The sequence below is a fragment of the Hypomesus nipponensis genome, chromosome 2 (genome assembly GCF_054491055.1).
Source record: "Hypomesus nipponensis isolate SF chromosome 2, ASM5449105v1, whole genome shotgun sequence".
NCBI classification, from domain to species: Eukaryota; Metazoa; Chordata; class Actinopteri; order Osmeriformes; family Osmeridae; genus Hypomesus; species Hypomesus nipponensis.
In genome coordinates, this window is record NC_140362.1 from 10,590,419 (window position 1) to 10,614,444 (window position 24,026).

The 24,026-nt window shown below is 39.7% G+C and overlaps 1 long non-coding RNA gene across 1 annotated transcript; it reads left to right on the forward strand.

The window, feature by feature from the left end:
• Nucleotides 1-4,865: 4,865 nt before the first annotated feature.
• Nucleotides 4,866-9,006, forward strand: LOC146300723 (uncharacterized). Its single transcript, XR_014766597.1, has 4 exons — nt 4,866-7,886; nt 7,989-8,523; nt 8,617-8,719; nt 8,911-9,006. It is a non-coding gene; the product is annotated as an uncharacterized LOC146300723 (long non-coding RNA).
• Nucleotides 9,007-24,026: the final 15,020 nt, after the last annotated feature.

Sequence of the window (24,026 nt, forward strand, 5' to 3'; positions counted from 1 at the left end):
CAGAATCACAGTCAATTTACAATCAAGAATAACCTCATAGGCACTAAGTCTATGACACAAGCCATGATCATTTATTTTCAAGTATTACTCTGCTACGGCCGACTCTCACTTACGATTAAACCACACAACATGCACTCTCAGGGTGACTAACACGATTATTTTAACTAACAAACAATATTACAAACATCTAAACGAACGCAACAACTGAAACCCCTTGCATAGCTGTTGTTCCCTCCTACTGGAGGAACCCTAAATATTCCAATGTTACATATAAATTAATTTAATAGGTCTTTGGTTCTACTACCAATTGAAGCAACAGTCGTGGAAAAGTTGTGTTGCATTTATCTTTATAGACCCATTATTCTCAAATTCTTTGACTACAGTGCACATACACACGCACACACAGACACAATCCCACACATCCACAAACACACACATGATGAGCCATGAATAATTTGTCAGGGGAATCCCTCTCAGCAAACTGACTCCCACACAGTTTAGGTTAAGAGGTTATTCAACAGTTTGTTCAAGCTGGCTGGCTGAACCTGTTCCAGGCGCCTCTTCAGTATCTCAGTTAAATAAAACGACATAATACTGTAGTAACGCGTAAAGACGTAAAGTAAGCAGCAGATGTAGATGAGAATAAGTTGGAGATAATCACATGGTCATCCCCTTTAAACAGTATAATTTGATGCATGTGTCTCTTTTGTGCAAGACTGATGGAGTGGTGTAGCAGGGTGTTATCTCAGGGTTGGACCCTTATTGTGCTGAGTCATTCTTGATATTGTGTGGTGTGTGTGAATGGTGAATTTCTTTGTATGGAAAGTGTGTATTACCTGTCCGATACCGATACTGTCGCTGGTCAGCTGCAATGACAGTGGATGAGAAAGGGGGGGGGGGGGGGGGGAGATGTGAGACGATGTCCTTGTCTCGCTGACGGGTGAATCTAATATTCTACATATGTTTTGTGTAACATCAGACTGTGTACAATATTTAGTTTTTTTCCTCCCTTAACAAATCCACAAAGCCAATATTGTATTGAAATCTCAACAAGATTTTGTTTCAAACAATCCTCAAAATATTACCATAAAAATCATATTTTATGAAAATAGCACTGTCTTGGGTCCGGTTGTTGTATATTCAGCTTCTTTAACCTACCCTATTTTTTGGACCGTAAATCGCTCCGGAGTATAAATTGCATCACTCAAACAATGTGTCATGAAGAGGAAAATAACATACATGAATCGTATTGGATTTTAAATCTCATTTATTCAGAAAAATATTTCACAAAATCCAAGACCAAGAACAGACATTTAATCTGGAAAGGCATGTTATTCAACTATACAGTAGCACACAGAACAACAGGCTGAACTTCCGGAGTTCGGTAAAGTTGGCATGACATTCACAGATTCAAACTTCCGGGATCAATAACTCCATAGCGAAATGTTATTAAATCACAAATAACACATATTTCGTACTGTAGTAAGGTAAACAACAAGCTACAAAGTCTTTTCCATCAAAACGAGCCGTCCTGCAACCAGAAGAAATAACATTGGTCTCTACAAGCAGCCGGCAGTAAGACAAGCACTTAGGGACCGTCTACAAACTACAACAGCGAAAACAGATACAACAAAAATATTTATTAATTTAATGTTTAAATAAGGTCTTTTTTCCAAACTTACCTCAATTATAACTTGTCTCCTGCTAGTTGTACTACAGCACTTACTTTCAAAAAACAAGCATAATCCTATTTTGGGGGAATCTTTTTTGCCCAAAACGTTTAATAGTTTCATCATTAAATACAGTTGTGTCTTTAAACTTTCCTCACACATCAATAGTCTTATGTTGGTTGTACTACAGCACTTACTTAAAAAAAAAGCCATATGTATAATTTTAGGGAATATTTATTGCTAAAAACATGTAATACTTTAATAATTACAAAGAGTCATGTCTCCAAAACGAATCCACACATAGTCTCGATCAGCAAGGTCTTCTTTAAGCAGATGAAAACATTGCCTTCTAATGAGAAACAAACTATTTCATTGGTGTCAAATAGCAATAGTTTATGCCCTGAAGTTTAGTATTATTTGTCTATGCAGTGTATTTTTGCCTGGATGTGCACACACTAAAAGTTCAAGTTCAAGTCTTTTATTGTCAGATGCACAGAACAACACAGGGTCAGACTGGGAACTGACATTCGTAGGACAAGACAATGCAAAGCGTCCTGGCATAACATAACATACACAAATACACAGAACATAGATCACCTATAATAAGATGACATATAGTAAACCTCCTAATATACAAATAATATACAATATTCAATACACTATACTAAATCTCTAAATACACATAATACACATAATAACCTATACAAACCTTAAAAACCTATACGAACCTAATCAGAATCAGAAACAGAAAGGGATTTTTTTGCCATGAAAGTTTGCACAGACAAGGAATTTGCTTTGGCAGGAAGGTGCATACAATAAACATATAGGAATCTTAAATTTAAATGTGGTTTAACTATACTAAGGGTACATAAACTAGCAATACTAAGTGGAATAGAATTAAAATAAAATATACAATAAAATATAAGTTGCCGTAATTTACAATATAAAAAAACTAATATTACAGGAGATACAAATGGTACAGATACAGTGTTTTAAAGTAGTGCAACATGCAAATTGTTTTAAGACATGAAGTCATTAAAGTCAGTGTGAACTCTTGGCCTTGTTGGAGAGGCCAACAGCAGAATGGAAGTTTTTGTTTTTGTGGTTTGAGGTTTTGGTCCTGATGGACCCCAGCCTACTGCCGGAGGGGAGTGACTGAAACAAGGAGTGTCCAGGGGGTCAGATGGCTGAGCGGTTAGGGGGTCGGGCAATTAATCAGAGGGTAGTTGGTTCGATTCCCGGCTGTGCCAAATGACGTTGTGTCCTTGATGGTATTGAAGGCAGAGCTGAAGTCCACAAACAGGATCCTGGCGTAGGATGCTGGGGAGTCCAGGTGCTGTAGGGTGAAGTGGAGAGCCATGTTAACTGCATCGTCCACAGACCTGTTGGCTATGTAGGCAAACTGCACGGGGTCCAGTAGAGGGTCTGTGATGGATTTAAGGTGTGCCAGCACCAGGCGCTCGAAAGCCTTCATTACCACAGAGGTTAGGGCGACGGGTCAGTAGTCATTAAGTCCTGTTGGCCTTGGCTTTTTGGGCACAGGGGTGATGGTGGAGGACTTTAGACAGGCTGGCACATGGCATGTCTCCAGGGAGGTGTTAAAGATGTAGGTAAACACCAGAGACAGCTGGTCAGCGCAGTTCTTGAGGGTGGCTGGAGAGACAGAGTCCGGCCCAGCTGCTTTGCGGGGGTTCTGTCTCTTGAACAGTTTGTTCACTTCTCTCTCCTGAATGGAGAGAGTCGTCACTGTAGAGGAGGAGAGGGCAGAGGCCTCATGGGTGGAAAGGAGTTGTTCAGGACTGTCCAATTGTCTTTCAAATCTACAGCAGAACTCATTCAGGTCGTTGGCCAGGCGGGAGTCGTGAGTGGAGTGGGGGGCTCTGGGCTTGAAGTTGGTAATCTACCTGAGCCCTCTCCAGACAGAACCGTCGTTTGCAGAGAATTTATGTTCTAGTCTCTCCGAGTACAGTCGTTTAGCCTCTCTCACCGCCTTGCTAAACCTGTTCGTAAGACAAGTGAAGTACAATAGTGCAATGTTGCTGATAGTGCAACCAGTAGCTGAAAGTGACAGTGTGTAAAGTGATTAGTGAGAAGTGCATCAGTGTCCATAATGTCTATTCAGAAGCCTGATTGCCTTTGGAAAGAAACTGTTGTCCTTTTTACCCCGTCCTGACAGCTTTTTTGAGGCATTGTGTGGTACATGTCCTGTAGGGCTGGGAACTTCCTGCCGATTATGAACTCAGCAGAATGGCTTTGTCAACCAACAACAAACTGTGGAGTAGATACATGAAGATACATGCTTTAAAATATTCCTCAAAATTAATATTATGCCTATTCTTTAAAAAAAAGTGCTGTAGTACAACCAGCAGAAGACTATTGATGTGTGATGCAAGTTTAAAGACACAACTCTGTTTATATACGAAACTATTAAACGTTTTTGGAAAAATATTCCCCAAAATGAGGATTATGCTTATTTTTGAAAAGTAAGTGCTGTAGTACAACCAACATAAGACTATTGATGTGTGAGGAAAGTTTAAAGACACAACTGTATTTAATGATGAAACTATTAAACGTTTTGGGCAAAAAATATTCCCCCAAAATAGGATTATGCCTATTTTTGAAAAGTAAGTGCTGTAGTACAACCAACAGAAGACTATTTATGTGTGAGGAAAGTTTAAAGACACAACTGTGTTTAATGATTAAACTATAAAACGTTTTGGGTAAAAGATATTCCGCAAAATTATAATTATGCTTCTTTTTGAAAAGTAAGTGCCGTAGTACAACCAACAAAAGACTATTGATGTGTGAGGAAAGTTTAAAGACACAACTGTATTCAATGATTAAACTATTAAACGTTTTTAGCAAAACAATACTCCCATAAATGAGGATTATGCTTGTTTTTGGAAAGTAAGTGCTGTAGTACAACTACCAGGAGACAAGTTATAATTGAGGTAAGTTTGGAAAAACTACCTTATTTAAACATTAAATTAATAAATATTTCTGTTGTATCTGTTTTCACTGTTGTAGTTTGTAGACGGTCCCTAAGTGCTCGTCTTACTGCCGGCTGCTCGTAGAGACTAATGTTATTTCTGCTGGTTGCAGGACGGCTCGTTTTGATGGAAATGACTTTGTAGCTTGTTGTTTACCTTACTACAGTACGAAATATGTGTTATTTGTGATTTAATAACATTTCGCTATGGAGTTATTGATCCCGGAAGTTTGAATCTGTGAATGTCATGCCAACTTTACCGAACTGAAGTCCGGTATGTTAACGTAACACATTTGTGTTCTCTTTGGGTCATTCTGACCCATCAGTCATGTGACCCACAGTCGTTTGCAACAACTTTACCGCATACAAAAAAAAAATGAAGCATTTTCTTTTAACCGTTGGGCTGTCTCAGACCCCCCACATTGCGAAGGTTAAAAGAAAATTATTTTTATTTGCTTTTGTATTGGGTAAAATTGGGGTAACACAACGATGGTTCGTTATGAACCTTTTGGTCATGTGACCTGAAGACAGCACAAGGGTTAAGTTATTCAACTACAATAGCATAAAAACTGGGAGGCTGAATAGGCTAAATTAACATAACAAGCTAGCGAGTCCAACAAGCAAGTTACCGGTAAGCCAGTTCACCAAGCTCCTGATCTCATTCCACATCAATGAATCTGTTGAACTTGTTGGTTCATGTCAGTCAGTATGAATTAATAATTTAAAACATGTTAAATTATATAAGTAAGGGATAATGCCCGACAAGGTGTCCAATATCAGCTGATAATAGACGATGCGGATCGTGAACCGTCCGACGCTATACCATAGTCACTTGCCAACGATTTTGTTTTTACAAACATTGATTTATGTTTTCAGGCGTTTTGCAAAATCAATGTAACGTTTTTTAACGTTAGCCAACTCTGATATAGTCTGCTCAGCTGATGGAACCAGCACTGGCTTCAAGTTTCCCTTGGCTGAGATATTAGCCTGAACGCTAACGTTAATTGGTAGCAAGATTTAACGGTAATACATTGTGTACGGTTGACAAACAGTAAATATAATTTTACAGTATGTTTGACAATAAGATTTGCTAGCTAACCAGCCATGTCACTGTCCCAAAATCAATATCAAGATTTTCACGAACAAAGTAGCCTAGCCTATACCGGCTATCCCAGCTAACACATGACGTTGCAGCAACGTTGCCAGTAAGTAATCAGTTGGTAACCCACGACGTTACCTTCTGGCAACGTCGTGGCAACGTCGTAGCAACGTTATAAAGGGCATGTTGCCAGTTGGTCGCATGGACAACGTTGCCACGACGTCGTACCTTGGTCGGCTGGTTACGTTATTTTTAGACCCTTGGGCAACGTTGCCGCGACGTTGTACCTTGGTCGGCTGGTTACGTAATATTTTGGTCCCATGGACAACGCCACGACGTCGCCCCTTGGTCGGCTGGTTACGTTATTTTTAGACCCGTGGACAACGTTGCCGCGACGTCGCCCCTTGGTCGGCTGGTTACGTTATTTTTTGGTCCGCGACGTTGTACCTTGGTCGGCTGTTTAAGTTATTTTTGGTCCCGTGGACAACGTTGCCGCGATGTCGTACCTTGGTCGGTTGGATACATTATTTTTGGTCCCGTGGACAACGTTGCTGCGACGTTGTACCTTGGTCGGCTGAATACATTAATTTTGGTACCATGGGCTAAGTTGCCGTTTAGTCGCTCTTTGGTAGCAGGACAACAGATATAGTAGCCTAGTTTATCCAGAGATGGAGAGATCACACTGGACTGCTCTCAGTTCTTACACTTTTGTAATGTAGCCATAGTCTGCATGAATTTCAATCACACACAATATTAAATGTTGCACCTATAAATGTAGACAATGCATGTAATTCATGTGCAGCTCAGCCCCAGCATGTTATTGGTCATCAATTTTCTCATATGCAGAAACATACCTTTAATAAATAAAAGACTGAATTTGGAATATAATGTAGTCTTTCATTCTTTACTATAAACATGTACAAAAGCAATCAATGTGTAATGTGTAACATGATTAAAAAAGCATTCTTTGTATAGCACACCAAAGCTGTATGACACACAATGCAAATTTGTGCTCCAATCATTTTGTAATACAAAATTGTTAAATGCGACCAAAAGGTAAGCGACCCCTAAGAGTTTCATTTCCAATGACAAGTCATCACAAAACAATACAATTCTTCCTTAGCAAAGCTGCCCCTCAGTCTGCCCCTGAGCAACAACTTTACGCATGCCCATTTCAACGCATGGCTGAAACTGGGGTTCCTCAACAGATTTTGCAGGGGTCCCACCGTCTTTCACATTTTGGATTTTACCTGGAAATAAGTTACTTGAAAGGTGAGTTTACAGAAATAGTTCTAAATATATAAACATATTTTCAGAAATTGAATGGGGCATATAGGTTAGAAATTGAGGCTATTTAGCCTGTTTATGTGCTATCAGATTCACATTGTTTACGTTAGGATTTCGCTAGCTAGGTTAAACCCTCCAGAAAGTTATGTTGAAATACGGAAAATGCATAGCGTTACATGTTATCAAGGTCACAGAAATCACCCACAAAAGAATCAGTGAAAATAAACGTTCAGAACTGTTAGAAATCCTTGTCCCAAAATAGTTTATTTAGCCCTGAATTTTCAATGACTCTGGAGCTAGCGTGTGGCTGATCACGTTCACAGTCGGTCATGGCATGCACAGCAATGGCGTCTGTAAAAGTATCATGTCACTAATTCTTCCAATTTGTACATGACATCCGTTTTTGGATAAGTTTATTCGTTTTAACCTTTAGATGCGTGAGTTCTAAATATTTCCGACGCGTTATTTGTGCGTTATTTTTCCAAAACGGAACTATGTAGCTTTAATTAGCTTCCGTTACCTAGCAATCTAACATAACACTCGTACCAATGCTACTACTTGCTAGTATTACTTGTTAGCCTCAGAATTGTACATTTTGAAGCCATACTATAGTGTTTATCATATAGTTTTTGCCCATCGGAAAATAGTCGGTTGGAATGTTCAGAATCACACATGTGCGACGGTACGCTGTGGGGCCCTGCTTTCGAACGATCACATATGAACGATGCTACTCCCTTTAATATCAATATACTAATACTATGTACGTAAACTACATTCCACTTTCATTTCTGTACAGATGATCCGACCACCATCACGAGCACTGTGTCCCTAGGAAATGATGGTAAAGTAATGAATGGCCGTTTATAACAGTGACAATTGTATGAGCCATGGCAAAGGCAATGTTTTGAAGCAGAAGCATGACTTCAAACTTTTGAATCACCAGATGCCATACCCCTAGGTGTCAACCCTGGTCTGGTGGAGGAGAACCCATTGGGGGCCCAGGAAAACAGCTGGCAGCCAGGCAAATGCAAATATAAGACACTCAAAAAAATACTCAAAGCTTCTCAGTAGCATTGCCAACTCATTGTAAGGCATACATAAGTTGTTCTGATCGTGGCGGGGGGGATACATATTTGTCAAAACAACATGTGTCATACTAATGCTTTGTATACAACCATTCAAGGTAACATTTGTTATTTACATCAATGTTACAGCTGATCTAGACGAACCACAGTGTATGCCAATCATGCTAACTCTTGTAAACTTATTTTACTGGTCTTGAATGACAGACACATTACAGGTCATGCACCGGAAGATGGAGACATTGGAGGAGAACCAATGAGAGGTTCTCCTATTCAAGCGACAACAGGATAGACACTGAAGAGGTGCCAGTGATGGACCTACAGGTGGCCTAAACACAGGCTGAACTCCAAGACCTTGAAGAGCGCCTTAAGGTGCTGTAGTCCCGAAAGAGAGTGGTAGGTGTTTTGAGATGCCATAAACTATGGCTTACATGCAGCGTTCAACGCTCAAATTGGTGCTAACAATAAGTTTATGACTTCTTATTGCAGATGCTGTGATGAAGCGGAAGACGGGACTGGTAGAGAAGGCTGTGGAGCTCCTCATAGCGGATACACTCAAACACGCCCCGGCAGCCCATTCAAAACAAGCCAGGTGAATGAATCATGTTTGCAGCTTCCATATCCAACCTTTCACATGGCTATGTGACAAAAAACTAGAATCCCATAATATTTTTTTGATGAAGTATATTATTCTAGATGTGATTTTTTAATGACTTGTATAGCCCCTTTCGCACGTGCAATTATGTTGATAGGACACTAACTTATTTTGTGCTTCATTGTCAGGGCCAACAGACAGGACCTGTAGCGGAGACTGGCAGAAGATTTTAATTCACTGTTTGGCACTTTGTTTGAAATAAAATTACTGAATGTTACATGGAAATGCTGCCTTGTTTATGCTTGAGTTAGGCTACACATCACACAAACAGTCCTCCTAAAGTTGGCTACCATGTAGCCAATTATACAAGAATAAGTAGCATTTTGGGCATATGAGGTCTGCATATGAACCGCCCCAATATAAGCAGTAGAATTGAGAAATATAGGTGACTTAATTGACGTTGCAGTTACGGACTGGCAACGTCACAAAATTACGTTGCTAGGAGGTCGCGGTTACAGACTGGCAACGTCACAAAACAACGTTGCTTGGAGGTCGCGGTTACAGACTGGCAACGTCGGAAAATGACGTTGCTAGGAGGTCGCGGTTACAGACTGGCAACGTCGGAAAATAACGTTGCCACGACGTTGCGGTTACGGACTGGCAACGTGATTTGGTGACGTTGCCGTTACCTCATGGCGTCTTTCACTTTCCACGTTGCGGCAACGTCGCCAAAGACGTTTGGTCAACGAGTGACGTTGCGGCAACGTAACTGTGTTAGCAGGGTATAGTCTTGGCCACTGTTGCCGACCGCAGCCTGTAGTGAGTTGAATATCAAGACTAGCCAGCTATCCAGCCATGTCGTTGTCCCCAAATAAAATCAAGATTTAAAAATTAGAAAATAATAATTCATGTGTAGAGTTGCTGCTACTGTCGTGTTGGCCGCAGCCTGTCTGAAGTAGATTGACTAGCGAGGTGAACAGCGAATGGGATGTGAGATGAGCGGGTACGTGACACTGACACACTACATTCAGAAAAGAAACATTTTAGGTTAAAATAAATATTGAAGTAACTCATTGTTGTAAATACAAATTACAGTAGCTTGTTTAAGTCTTTCAATGGAGGCTTTGACTCCGTCACTGTTGTTATGGTTACTTATTTCAGATACTTTGTACAGTCTCCTTAGCCTGACGTTGTCATACTCATAATTCTAGTCAGAATATGAGTCTGAAAACTCTCCGTTGGGCTGTGACTATGGGGCGTGTTTCAACCTAATTAGTAAAACAAATGCCTCTTCGCTCAATTGGATAGACCATCAACCAATCAGAGCAACGTATAATGTTGTTTGTTGAAAACGAATTCAACCCAAGGGCTCTTTCGTGACGTTGTTGATTACTGTAGCAGAGTCTCGACAGACAAAGCATGGTACCATCCACACCTTCACAGGGATGACCCCCTTGTTCATTGGGGTATTTAACCCCCAAACGTACAATCACCCCCGCTCGTTCGTAGGATCAACTGGAGGTGCACACTCTAGTCTATTTCCTCATAACCTGCACATTCACTTTGCGCCCGGAACTTTGACGAGAGATTCCGTTTTATATTCGTTGGACATAATGAACCATTGACTCCGTTCTTCAAACCGACAAAAGTAACTGCGATTTGCAATATTTCTTACTTGTGACATATTGGCATGTTGTGTTTGAATTGTTAATGTTTGATTGTATTTTACAAATGATTTAACTTAATCATCGTTAGGTCAGTTTCCATTGATCGTCCATTGTTACTCTTCCTCTCTACCTCTTCCTCAACTTCTCCCCCTCCCCCTTCACACGCGCTCTACGCAACCATTGTGTAGTGCGCTCGCATTAGAATCTAGGCCTACTGTACTGCTTTAGCCCAACTAACCCATAACTTACCTGGTATGTGTTCACTATAATTACATTCTCTTAAATAAATCATTGTGTATAATACTTGCTCATCTCTCACGTTATATGATCGGCTCTACTTTCATAGAATTCACTACCTAAGATTAGACTGATTATTACGAGTGCTATTTTATTAAACAAGGTTTCCTCTGTCCCTTCCACGAATCAGAGGTGGTGCCCCAAGAACTACTATACTTTATTATAAACTAAGTATTGCTAATCTTAACCGTGCAAACCACACTACAATTACGTTACTGTTGAACAATTGCTTCATAGTTAAACAGGATTGAATCACTCCCTAAAAACATGGTTTGAATGCAAAAAACCTGAATCCGTATTTTTCTTGTATCTTCTCAGTCTCACCTTCCCTCCATTAGGGTAACCAGATTTGAGTTTGTGAAAAAGAGGACACTTCGTCGTGTTAAAGCAATAATTATAACAAATACAAAATTCTAAATAATAAATTGTTTATGGTCACATATTAACATAAGAAAATTAAGACACTTTTCAGTCCTCCTCATATATTCAGCAAAGGCGGCAAGGTGCTCACATTGTTGCCAGATTGGAAATTGTATTATACCAAAGGCTCAAAATCATCGTATTTGGAGGATAATTATCGTGCATCTGGCAACACTGAAAAGGCGGTTGACCAATGACAGTTCTCTCTACGGTCAGAGCTCGCGCAAGAAGGTGGAACGTATACCTTCCAAAACTTGTAAGGCCGGGCATAATAATTAGTTTGTGAAAGACCCAGAGAAACACAAATATCCAACGAGGCAAAATCCCGGACGATTTTGGAATCCCTGCCGGACGCATTTTTTAGGTCTCAAAAAGAGGACATGTCCGGGTAAAAGAGGACGTCTGGTCACCCTACCTCCATCATCTTGCTAAACTGCCTTCTCATTAGGTATCCACGGGCAAGAGCCTGCATCATGGTTACTAGATTAGCAAGCTTCTCATCTCCTCAAGGACACCAAGCAGACCAGCTTTGAAGAACACTTGAGGCACAGGGAGAATACAAAACTTAATTCAAAAAGATGACAAAAACAGATTCACATATTGCTCTCAAAAAGACTGTTCATCTAATCAAATGAATGCCAATGCACTGTTTGTAGAGGATTTACCATAAAATTGCTTGTAATTGCATCACCAAGAGTATGTTACCTTGGTGTGTCCAAACTTGTACTCCTTATGGTTTACATCAATTAACCCAAGCTGCTTCTCAGAAGCCTTCTTGTTGTCAATGTACTGGCCTTCGGGGATTACACCGGCATTCAATACTTTTGTATCTGAATCGAGAGAAATTTCGATTTTTTACAGTACATTTTTTTGATTACCTGTAGTACCGTAATTATTCATGTGTGTCAGTACCTCTGCTTAAAATCAGCAGAGGATTCTGCTAGGGAAACCCCCCAGGTGAAAAAAAAGTATACTTAAGAGTATTTCAAGCATATTCACATTTTCAATAGTACATTTTAAATATACTAAGAAAAAGTGTACTATCTGTAAATATATAAAAAGTATACTACCATCATGCTTTTACCAATTTTAAAGTTAATACGTTGAACACGCTTTAAAAAAATTGTACTACAGTACACTTATAGTAAATATATTATAAAAAAATATACTTGAAGTAAAACATATATGTAATTTTTTAAGTGTACAACTGGAACTTTGTGTTTAAACATATTATTTGTATATTTTAAAATGCATGCTAAAAATTATCTTTGTAACAATGCACTTAAAGCTTACTTTAAAAATAAACATTTTAATATGCTGAAATGTAAGGATATAATATAAGTTACTTTCGAAGTCCTTTCATCAATTCAGCCTTCAGTGTACTGGTATACATTTGCTGTACTGTAGTGTGTAGTAGAGTAAAATACCTATTATTATTTTTTTTACAGTTTTCTTGTGCTTGTACGGCTTCTATTTCGAAGCGGCTTATAGTCCGGTTTTAGAACAAAAAAGTGGCTTCTTTCAAGATCTCTATCTCTATGCTCAACACTTGAACGGGGGCTTATTACTTGAGGAATAATTTTCGGTGTCTCTCAGTTGCACTATCAGGGCTTGGAAATACAGTGACTTGCTAAAGTAGGCAAATGGCTAGTAGAACAAAACATTTCATAATAATTTCAGTTAATCAAACAGCTGCAAGACCCAGTGAAATGTTATAGGCTAGCTAGCAAGCTAACGCTAGTATCACTAACATTACTAATTCAACTTTGGTAGTGTAAACAAGCTCTTTGTAAGCTCGTTTTAGATATAATTGTATATGATCGTGTGGACCATGAGACACGGATGTGGTATCTTTTAAAAACTTGTATTTTACCACTGCTCTTCTTGACATAGCCATTTGAACAGCCCTCACTGATTTCACATAAACTAATGGTTTCAGCATCAAGCCTAAAGCAACTCCCGAGGGACAAAACACCCTTGTCCTTTGTCACATAGAAAGGTCTGCTACAATAGGCTATCCTCCTGATTTGCAAGGTAGCTAACAAAACTTATACAAAATTAATTTCGTAGACATAACAATGGATTCTGCCACTAAATGAGTGACTTGGCTTTATTTCTGGAGATACTAGTATCCACAACCGAAGTGTGTTACACAATGCTGTAAGATCACCTATACTCGTGCATTGCTCTTGGTACCCAGAATGCCCTGCGGCAAGCTGAAAAGCTACTAAGTTAAGGGCATTAGTTTGGTTAAATAAGCATTGTTTGGAGTTCTATTGTTTTGTTCGTTTTGTTTTTATATGTGTAATGCTATGGTCTATAGTATAGATAATTTGAGTGTTCACCTTGATTGTGAATGTTGTCTAGTTATATAGGTTTCCAAGCTATCCGTTACAAGAAGTGAATATGCAAGTACTCCATCGCGAGTATAGCGTCGTTTAACGTTGGCTGCACAATGGTACGTTTATATTGAAAGTGCGACTTGTACGAAATGACCCTCTGGGGGTCCAGGTAAAAAAAGTATATGTTAAGTATACTTATCCATAGCACACTTGAGTATACTTGAAGACTGATTAGTTATCAGTATACTTAAAGGTATTGAATGATTAATTAATTTGAAGTGTGCTATTTTGGAACAACTTATTTTGTATTAAATATATTTAAATTGTAATTAAATTGTACTAAAGCACAATTTAAAGTGTACTTTTATGTGCTAAAGTGGAACAAACTTCAAGTATACTTAGTACACTTTAAGTATATGGACATAGCATTTGCTCTGAACATTTCACCCAAGACAGTTTTGACAACCTTGCACAATTTCAAGCAGGATTTGCTAGGAAGCTGAACGTGGAAAGAGGTGCTGTTCCGACCGTATGCCCATTGCAACCGCAAGCTATAAGGACAGTATGATGTTGTGCTAACAGTTATTAGCAATGCTAACGTTTCCTGTATACAGCATACCAGGTAGAATGCTAAATACGTTTTTCTACACACATCAAATGACTCTAGCTAGACTAGCTGTAGTCGGCATTAGAAGGGAAGCTTCCGAAAAATAGCCAGAAAACGAACAGCAGTCTGGCTTATTGCTAACGCCTGTATAGATAATCTATTTAAAAGAACTGGAAAAAGCAGGTGCTAGATACAGGATACGTTAGCATTGCGAGTAACTGTTACTAGTACTAGTAGTAACACCTAGACTGTAGGCATGTAAACAAATTTAGCTTGCTAACGCAAGAGCATAGGTTGAATGTGTGATCATTTAGCCTAGTTTATTGGCAATGGGGCTAACGTTGATTCATGTTCCTGACTGTGTTTCATTCAAATAAATAACCTGTGTCATGTAAATCTACAATTCACGATGCATGTTTGTCCACATCTTTGTCATGTTATTTTTTATCTAGAGCTAGCTAGCTAACTGAAGCCGAGAAGAATCACGATATGGTTTGGTTGCTAAGCTGTAGCCTAACTTTCTACCCACCTAAGTCAATCCAGTTTGCTTCAACAACAGAAGTGGAAACAAGTAATGTTATCATTTCAAATGATATATAGTCAATCTGTTGAAAACAGTGTTGTGTAGACACAATAGATTTATTTGCGCGTTTTCATTTCAAGTTTCCAACTTCAATTTTTCAGCGAGTGCTGCTGTTGGCCGTGTTGTGTTTTTGCTCCCCAGCTTCACTCGTTGAAAACCAACCAATCAGCGCGCAGCTTATCTAAATATTAATGAGCATACCATAAAATGAGAAAAGCTATTGTTTTTTCCCGGGAACATTTCAGAGGATCTGTCAGGGGGCATAGAACAGCACCCGGGCCATTTTCAACCCAACCAATGTTACATACCCTATTCGGAGACCTTAAGGAACAGTGTGAAATACCCCAAAAACCCAGTCAATTGCCCCTTTAATACAAAATAAGTTGTTATATAATAGCACACTTCAAATTAACAAATCATTCAATAACTTGAAGTATACTAATGATTAATCACTCTTAAAATATACTCAAGTATGCTAAGATTTAGTATACTTAGCTTTTTTTTTTTTTATGTGGGCCTTCCTACAGATTCCTCCTCCAAATACCCTCCAGAGGTACCACTTTACAATAAGGGTGCATTAAGGTTGTTAATACTTTAATGTATGAATCATCATCAGTTAATACATAACTCAGAAAGTACTTAATTACGCACTGATCATGAACACATCATTTGTTAATAGGGAGTCACATATGATTTACTATTAATTAAAATCAGAATCATGTATAAATTTGTATTGATACCAATTAGGGATGGGCATTCGATTAAATTGTCTTAATCGATCGTCGGGAGAATATACGATCGATTTTCGATTCATCATTAACATTTTTATATCAAAATTAATTATTTATAGGCTATATTAAAATGCAGTGAAAATAGAAAAAACACAACTTGCTTCTGCATTGAGATCTGTATTACAATAAGAATAACTATTTCTGTAACTCCTAGCAGAGCCGACAGCTAGGAGCCGGTGCTCAAACACAACTGACCCTCGTTTTTTTCTGGCTAATTAACAAAGCTTCCTAAAAACCTTTGCCCTCAACAATACTTAAGGGTAGCATATCCATCTTGATGGACTTGCAGATCCGTCGGGTAATTTTCTCTGCTCGTTGTGCATCGCAACTCCTCCGTGCTAACACCGAGAGCAGGATGCACCGCCACTAACCAGGGTCGGATGTACGTTCTTCAAGTGGTACATAATTTGAGTCGTGGAGGAGTTGTATTTATACTCGGCTTTGCATTGTTGGCAGAGAACAAAGTAATGTTTAAGTCAAAATGGTCTCACGCTACATTTCGCCGTGACCTCTTCATGTTTACTTTTGAAATACATGGAAACTCGCCGGTAACTGAGTAGGCTTGCGGCGTTTTTTTTTCCAAACATTGGCTTTGTTTGGTAAAATGCTTAATTGCTGCCACATAGCGAAATCCATTGCATTCCTTCCTTCCTGTGCGTAGACTCACACTACGCAACGGAACACGCATTAGTTTTATCGATGAACAAATAATGTAATCGACGAAATTCTTAATGATCGATATTCGATCGTCAGTTAATCATGCCCATCCCTAATACCAACACATTAACTGATAGGTAAGTTAACTACTTCAGTTAAACATGCAAACTAATACTGTTAACTGTGTGAACTAAAACCCTGAGTTAACAGGGTAAACTAATGGTAATACCTTAATCCATGTGTTAATTACCACAATAGCGGCATCCATGGATTGAGACGGTACTTAATCATTTGTTAATAGTCATGTGCCTCCTCAAGTAAAGTCATAACATAATGACACATTCACTAATCATTGACTAATTATTCACTAAAACAAACTGTTTTTTCAGAGAGACATTGAATTAAACAGTGTTATGAGTTGGGTTCCTGCATTACATTCAAAATTACTATTACATCCATCATTTCAAATGGATGACTACCATGCCGTTTGAAACACATTTTATTTCACTCGGACAACACATGCAAGGCCACCTTTCTAAGACGAAGAATTCAACTCGAAATATCAATCAGATGTTCGGTATAACATGCCTGACTGCAACACATCCTGGAGTCTGGACCAATTCATGAAGGTGAACTTCTATCTTTGAATGTTAATTTTCCACTATACCCCAAGCTCAACATAATGCATTTGAAAAGGGTGCAAGCTAACAGAGAACCATTTAGCCTTTGAAGGGTAAAGGCAAACTACATAGAGCTGACTGCCCTCCTCAACTCATTCAAACTTAAGTGTTAACGTGACAGTATTTTCTATTATGGTATTTTTTCTGGTCTGGTTGGCTTCCTTAAGATGGCTCATGTGTACATATGTCATTTTCTTAAGTAGATCATCCATGCTGCATAACGCAGGACAGAAGCTTGAGGGCATCATGGCCATGTCCTCAATCTAGTCATACTTAGGAGGGTTCATGCTCATGACTTCCTCTTCTTTGAAGGTTTTAATCTAATGTACAAAACATGTACAAATATTAATGATCTGAAAAATTAGGAAACATGAGTAAAGACTGAATTCATTTTAATTAGACTCACTTCCTAAATGCCATAGGAAGTGAGTTTCAATAAAGGTAACTGAAACGTATCAGTTGACAGGCCGACAGGTTTTTGCATACAGTCATACGTGTTGCTACTGTAAATTAGTTTTGCTATATATACTTACGTTGTTATGACCACAAACATTTATACTCTTACCCCTTCAGGGGCAAGGATTTTCACATCTCACTGCCTGCCATCTCTCTTAACAACTAGAGAGGGTAACATTTCTGGGGAAATTGTAGGGTGTGCTTACGTCGGTTGCAGGTGGGTTCGTTTTCCCATCTAGTGATATTTTCAAGCATTTAGCCCAGGGGTTTTCAAAGTGGGTGCCGCGGCACCCTGGGGTGCCATGACGCATGCTCAGGGGTGCCGCGGAATGGCCCAAGGCTTTATCATTTAATTACGTTTAAAAAAAAAAGTATTTGCAGCACAAACAACAAAAAGCTACAGTTTACAGTTGATTCAGGGGGCAACGGTTCTTTCGTTGACAATGTTCGTTATTCCGTATTGACAGCAGATGGAGGAGTGCAGGTTGGCGCAATGGACAAGTTTTTAAAGAGAGTGCATCCACCTCCACAGGAAACAACATCGGAATCAAATCCAGCAAAGAAAAAAGTTAGGCATTATAACAACTCGTACCTCCAGTATGGGTTCACTTGGTGTGGTGAGGTAACGTGCCCCAAACCAGTATGCCTGGTCTGCAGGGAGACGTTGGCTAATGCAGCCATGGTGCCTAGCAAGTTAGCAAGGCACCTGGAGACCAAGCACCCGGCATACCAGAGCAAAGACATCGAATATTTTAAAAGACTGAAAACACAGAATACAACACAGAGTGAACGAATGCTTTCTGCCGTGCGTGTGTCTGAGAAGGCACAAAAAGCTAGTTTTTTAGTTGCTGAGTTGCTCGCTAAATCGAAAAAGCCACACACCATTGCAGAGTCGCTCATATTACCAGCCTGCAAAAAAATGGTCGACGTAATGCTAGGGCCAGAAGCAGCAAAATAAATCGAAAAAATCCCCCTCTCAGATAACACAATCAAACGCAGCATTGATGACATGTCGGAGGACATGGAATGTGTAGTAAATGAGAAACTACGGCTAGGGGGGAAATTTGCACTTCAAATAGATGAGTCCACTGATGCTAGTGGCCTTTGCCAGCTGATTGCAAATGTGAGATACATGGATGAGGACACAATTACAGATAACTTTTTATTTTGCAAAGAACTGGACAACCATGCTTCCGGAGATTAGATATTCCGGGTGACAGACGAGTACTTGAGGAACCATGATCTCAGCTGGGATATGTGCGTAGGCGTTTGCACTGACAGGCAGCCTCGATGACCGGTCGGGTCAAAGGCTTCGTAACGAAAGCCAAGCAGAAGAATCCTAACATGGTAGCGACGCATTGCATGTTGCATCGGGAGGCTTTAACTGCATAAACGATGCCTCCAGACCTGACGGATGTTTTGAATGAGGTCGTAAAAATAGTTAACTACGTTAAGTCACGTCCCCTTCAAACACAGTTATTCACTACCCTCTGCAGTGAAATGGGTTCAGAACACCAGGGTCTCTTACTGCACACAGAAGTCAGGTGGTTATCGAGGGGGAGAACATTGGCCCGTGTTTATGAACTAAGAGAAAAAGCTGCAGGGAATTTGCGAGGGACCATGACCTTCCTTTCAAAGAGAAGATGAATGATGACTTTTGGTGGCTTCAAGTCGCTTACTTAGCTGACATTTTAGCCCACGTGAATGAGCTAAATGCGAAAATGCAGGGGAGGAACCAAACTATTCTTTCAGCAACAGACAAAATCAATGGATTTAGGTCAAAATTAGCTCAGTGGCGACAAAGAGTGGCAAAAAAAAACATCGACATGTTTCCACTGACAGCTACCAATACTACTGACAAATCTGCAGTTTTTTAAAATTCAATATCTGCACATTTATCTGCCCTGGAGAAAAAACTTGAGGCCTATTTCCCCCACAAAAACGAGGAATTTGATTGGGTTCGAGATCCATTTCACTCTCTTTCCACTGAATCAGCAGCGAGATGCCTGTCATCAAGAGGACAGGATGAGCTTGCTGAACTACAAATGGACCGCACACTCAAGTTGCAACACAGTGAACTGTCTTTGGACACATTTTGGCTGCGTGTGGGTCAGGAATATCCCTCACTTTCAGAGAGTGCTATAAATGTGCTGATCCAAGTCCCTACCTCTGTGAACTGGCTTTCTCCTCTCTCACATACATAAAGAATAAACCGAGGTAAAAGCTGTCAGTTGAACAGGACCTCCGTGTTGCACTGTCCACAATCCCTCCTCGCATTGACAAACTCTGCAGTCAGAGACAGGCACATGTGTCCCATTGAGTTATTATATATCACAAAATATTTTTGTGAACTTTATATTGAAGGTTTGTTCTTGATTTGTTTTGTGACTGCCAGCTAACTTCTCAGTTATTACCAATATGTATTTTGACTGTGATATAGTCATGAAAGGGACAGACAGAAGCTAAGAGCTTCTTTGGAACGCTCTTAGAACGCTCCTAAGAAGCTCTTAGCGTTAAGAGCTTCTTGACGAATCTGGGAAACGCGGCCAATGTCTGTTCATATTCTGTTCACTATTTATTCAACAGTTCTATTAAATGAGTTGAAATAAAGAGAGTGGTTCATTTGAATATAACAACAATTAGATAAACCTGACATTCTCAATGTAATGCCTATAAAAGCAGTTATAGCCTATTCAACATATCACAAGGTAAAATCAAATGGCATAAGTACAAATATCAAATATGACACAAAGGAGGTTGAGAGTATTAAGTAAAAAATAGGGGTGCCGTGGATGGAGAGAGATATGTTTAGAGGTGCCGTGAGCCAGAAAAGTTTGGGAACCACTGATTTAGCCTACTCATATAAGCTCTGTGCACAATAGTACTGACGAACTTCCGCTGTAGCCAAAATTCGGGCTATGGGGCTATGTTAGGCTATCATGTTTCAAAGAAAAACGATTATGGATAGAGAGGGGCAGAAATACCAATGATATTACATAAAAACGGACAGTTAACGTTTCAAATAAGGAAAAACAAACTTCTGAACAACACTAAAATGAACACATCGCTAACTAGCGTAGACGCTAGCCGACTGGAACACCACATTATACTACTTACGCTCATAGTTGTGCAGATAACTGGATATGTACAGTTTGAATCCCTTGTCCCGCTTGCTTGTTGGAGCAGGGGAAAAAAGCATTTACGATGCGATGGACTGACGCTTATTTAAGGCAGGTCTTGGAGACATCTACTAAACTGAGCATTTTGGAAACTCAGGTGATGGTCTCCAGTAAACCGGAAACTGATTTCCCGAATTTTGGCTTCAGCGGAAGTTCGTCAGTACGATTGTGCACAGAGCCTATTGCATAATTCATTAAGAACACCCTTTCAAACAAGAAACCTGCTTTGAAACAAGCTGCTGTAACAACGTTGTCACTGGCAGTATTTCAGATGGAATTGCGATTCAAATAGTACCGTCTGCTAACTGAAAATAAGCCCCCCAAAACGTAAATAAGTTCGATATAAATTTAGGGGGACATGGCTAATTAAAAAGCAGTTTGCTAGAGGCAAGCTAGCTGCTGTTGCTATCCACACTTCACTGATTGTTTGAAAGCGCCGGAAATGAGAACGTTTCTTTAGTAATGGATAATGTATAGAACGCCGGTCATTATTGGGAAAATAAGCCCCTTCAGGGCGAAACAAAACGCCTTCGCTTCGCATCGGGGTGCTGTTTGCCCTGTCGGGGCTTATTTTCCCAATAATGACCGGCGTTCTATACATTATCCCGCTTATTACACGACTACTTGCCAACAAAAATAACTTGACACAATGTGTCTTTTTACAATGTATTTGTTACCATTCGTATTGTCGATCAGCAGAGAAGTAGTTTGCCAAAGATGTTGAACTTCATAGACTTTGAACATTCTTTAGGTTTCAAATCAGCTGACGTCGCTAAGCAACAGAGTATGCTGGGGTTGAAAAGTTACCGAACTACTTGCGGAGTGCTACAAAAGACGTGAATCCGAGGCAAAAAGGCCACTTCCCTTGACAGCTGTCAAATATGCATAGCAAAGGTCAAATATGAGAAAATTGTTCACCGCAGAACGTTGGGAAGCCCCATTAAGTGAATGGAGCATTCTACTGTATTAAGAACAGCCGTGTAATAAGACATAATAAAGTTTAGCCATAGCTGTGGCATTGAAGACAGCACTGTAGCCTACTACTACACACTGCCAGTGGGCGAGCCGAGTCTTTGACTCACAGGCTAACGTCAAAACAAGACGCGGTCTCACTCAAATTCCAAGTTTTACACAAATAACAAAAATATGCTGACCCGCTGGCTGTCTTCACAATCACCATATCTTTAATACACTGCTCTCCATTTGGATGTAGAATTGACCCTGGTAGCTACGAAATTAAGAAAATACTCATCAGACGCAGATTGACTGTTAACAACACTGTTGTTGCTGCTGCAATCGTCAATGGAGGCTGACGGGTCTCTCCCGTAGCAAACAAATCAAAGTTTTTACAGCAACCTACATTTAAATCTTACCACCTGGCTGTCTTCACAATAGTCATATCGTCATAAAATTTCCCTCTTTCTGTTTTATCGTGTAAAATTGAACTATAAAATTAGCTACGAAAATACTACTATTATGCTTTCTAGGATGGCAGCCAATGTTTGATTTAGGTCGTCAAAGTCTTTGTAATTTGAGCAAGTGCGGGTCGCCCGTGAGACCGCCTAGTCCTAGTCGGCTGCCATCCTAGAAAGCATAATCCTAGAAAGCATAATAGTAGAAATCGCTTTCTCAACAAAGCCAAATGGTTGGGATTTTTTGGGGTGGTATTTTTCACTCATAATCCAAGCTCCAATTTGTGTGCTAGAACGTCTCTATCACGTTGTATCCATGCGTCGTTGCTGACGTGTGGTGACGTGGTGACGTAGCTAGCACAGATTACCGTTTGTGGACTAAAGGCACTTTGTCACCACAAAAACGTTGTAACCTCCCAAACTGTGCAACAGAACGTAAATCCGAATAGAAGCAACGCAATTGCTACCAAGACTAAACTTTTGACACCACCGTTGTCTATGTAGTCCAAATATTGACTGAGCCTTAGGGGCGCAAAAATAAACAATAATAATAATATATATATGAGATTACAATGGTTTGTGCTAGCCAAAGGCAAGCACACCCCAACTAAACCCTTGAGGTACAACTCCTTGACATACGACCTTTTTTGAAACGTAAACAATAACAGACCAGTTTAGAACGCAAGGCCCTGAACTATATCCGGTTAGCGCATCTCATACATTAGTCGCTAGCTACTTTACCATCGAGTTAACATCATTATTCATATTCTTATCATATTACCATCAATTAACTGGCTGTGAATAGCAGCGATACATCGAATAGTGTCCCCTAACTGACCCACTGGATCAGAACGTTATTTATTTTAGACTGATCTGAAATTGATAGCCTAAGGTAGAGCTAGAGCTAATCTATCCCGATGTCTACTATTTCAAATAGTAGCTAAATTAGCCTACCAAATACCAGAGTGCGTTTACTGTCAGTAAAGAGGTTGTTGGAGCTTATATAAGTCTGATGCCTACAACTATTTTTTTAATGGGAGTCAACAAACAATGTACATATTAAGATAGAGACGGCTTAAAAAGACCTACCAGCTATGTCTGCATAATAAATGCAACGGTCGGGAAGGTGTGCAGCGGGTAGGCTGTATCTGCTGAAGGTTACTTTTTGAATAACTGCTGTGAAATTAGATAATTAATAAATGCACTGATAAATGTTCAATATGATCTGCTGGTTTTACATCACCCACCTGTCATTTCTGAACCCAGTGTAGGCCGAGGGTTAAAAACCAGGTGGATATGAGAGTTAGCAATAGCCTAGGACTACGCATGCAGTGTCCGATCCACAACCGTTTTATCTCTACCGAAGTATATTTATTGTTCAGGTGGATCCCTTGCCTGTTGCGCAAATTCATTTCAGTTACCTAAGCCAGGACACGTCCCATTGATGCTAGGCATGATTGGAATTCCCTTCCATGACAAGTTATGGCACCCCAAACCACCTTCTTAAAGCTCTAATCCAGATAGCAAACTTATGCTTTCAACGAATTTAATTGAACCAACGTCAGACTGACCTACCATCATGCACCCATATTTAATATTGCAACAATGATGAAAAACCAACGCTATTCTAACGGTATTTCCACCACTATTACGATTGAAACAACGTTGAAAGATCATCAAGTTATTATTTACAGCAGCAGTCATCTCGTTGTCCCGTTTTTATAGGAAATGTAAAGTTGTTGACACTTGTTATTCCCTCTCGACGAACCGCCAAACACATCAACAATTGACATTGTTTAAAAAAACATATGCCACTGTAACTTGGTCACTTATAAGTGATTGTTTTGATCAAAACAATCACTTATAAGTGACCAAGTTACAGTGGCATATGTTTTTTTAAACATGATTGCGAATGATTGTTTTGATGGAAGTCAGTTTAGAAGCATATGCTTCTAAACTGACCCCACAAGACAAAAGAAGCATATGCTTCTAAACTAGCTGACTTCCATCAAAACAATAATTCGCGCGTCTGAAACCGGAAGCTTTCAAGGGCCAAACTTGACAAATGAAAATTCTAGAATGTTCATCAAAAAAGGTCTTAACAGGCATTCTTAGAATCAAATGGTAAAGTCTGGGCCTCAACCCTCTCAGGCTTTCAAAGGTAAATCGCAGCTTTCCCATACTGGACCATCTCCACGTCGGTATTCATGGTT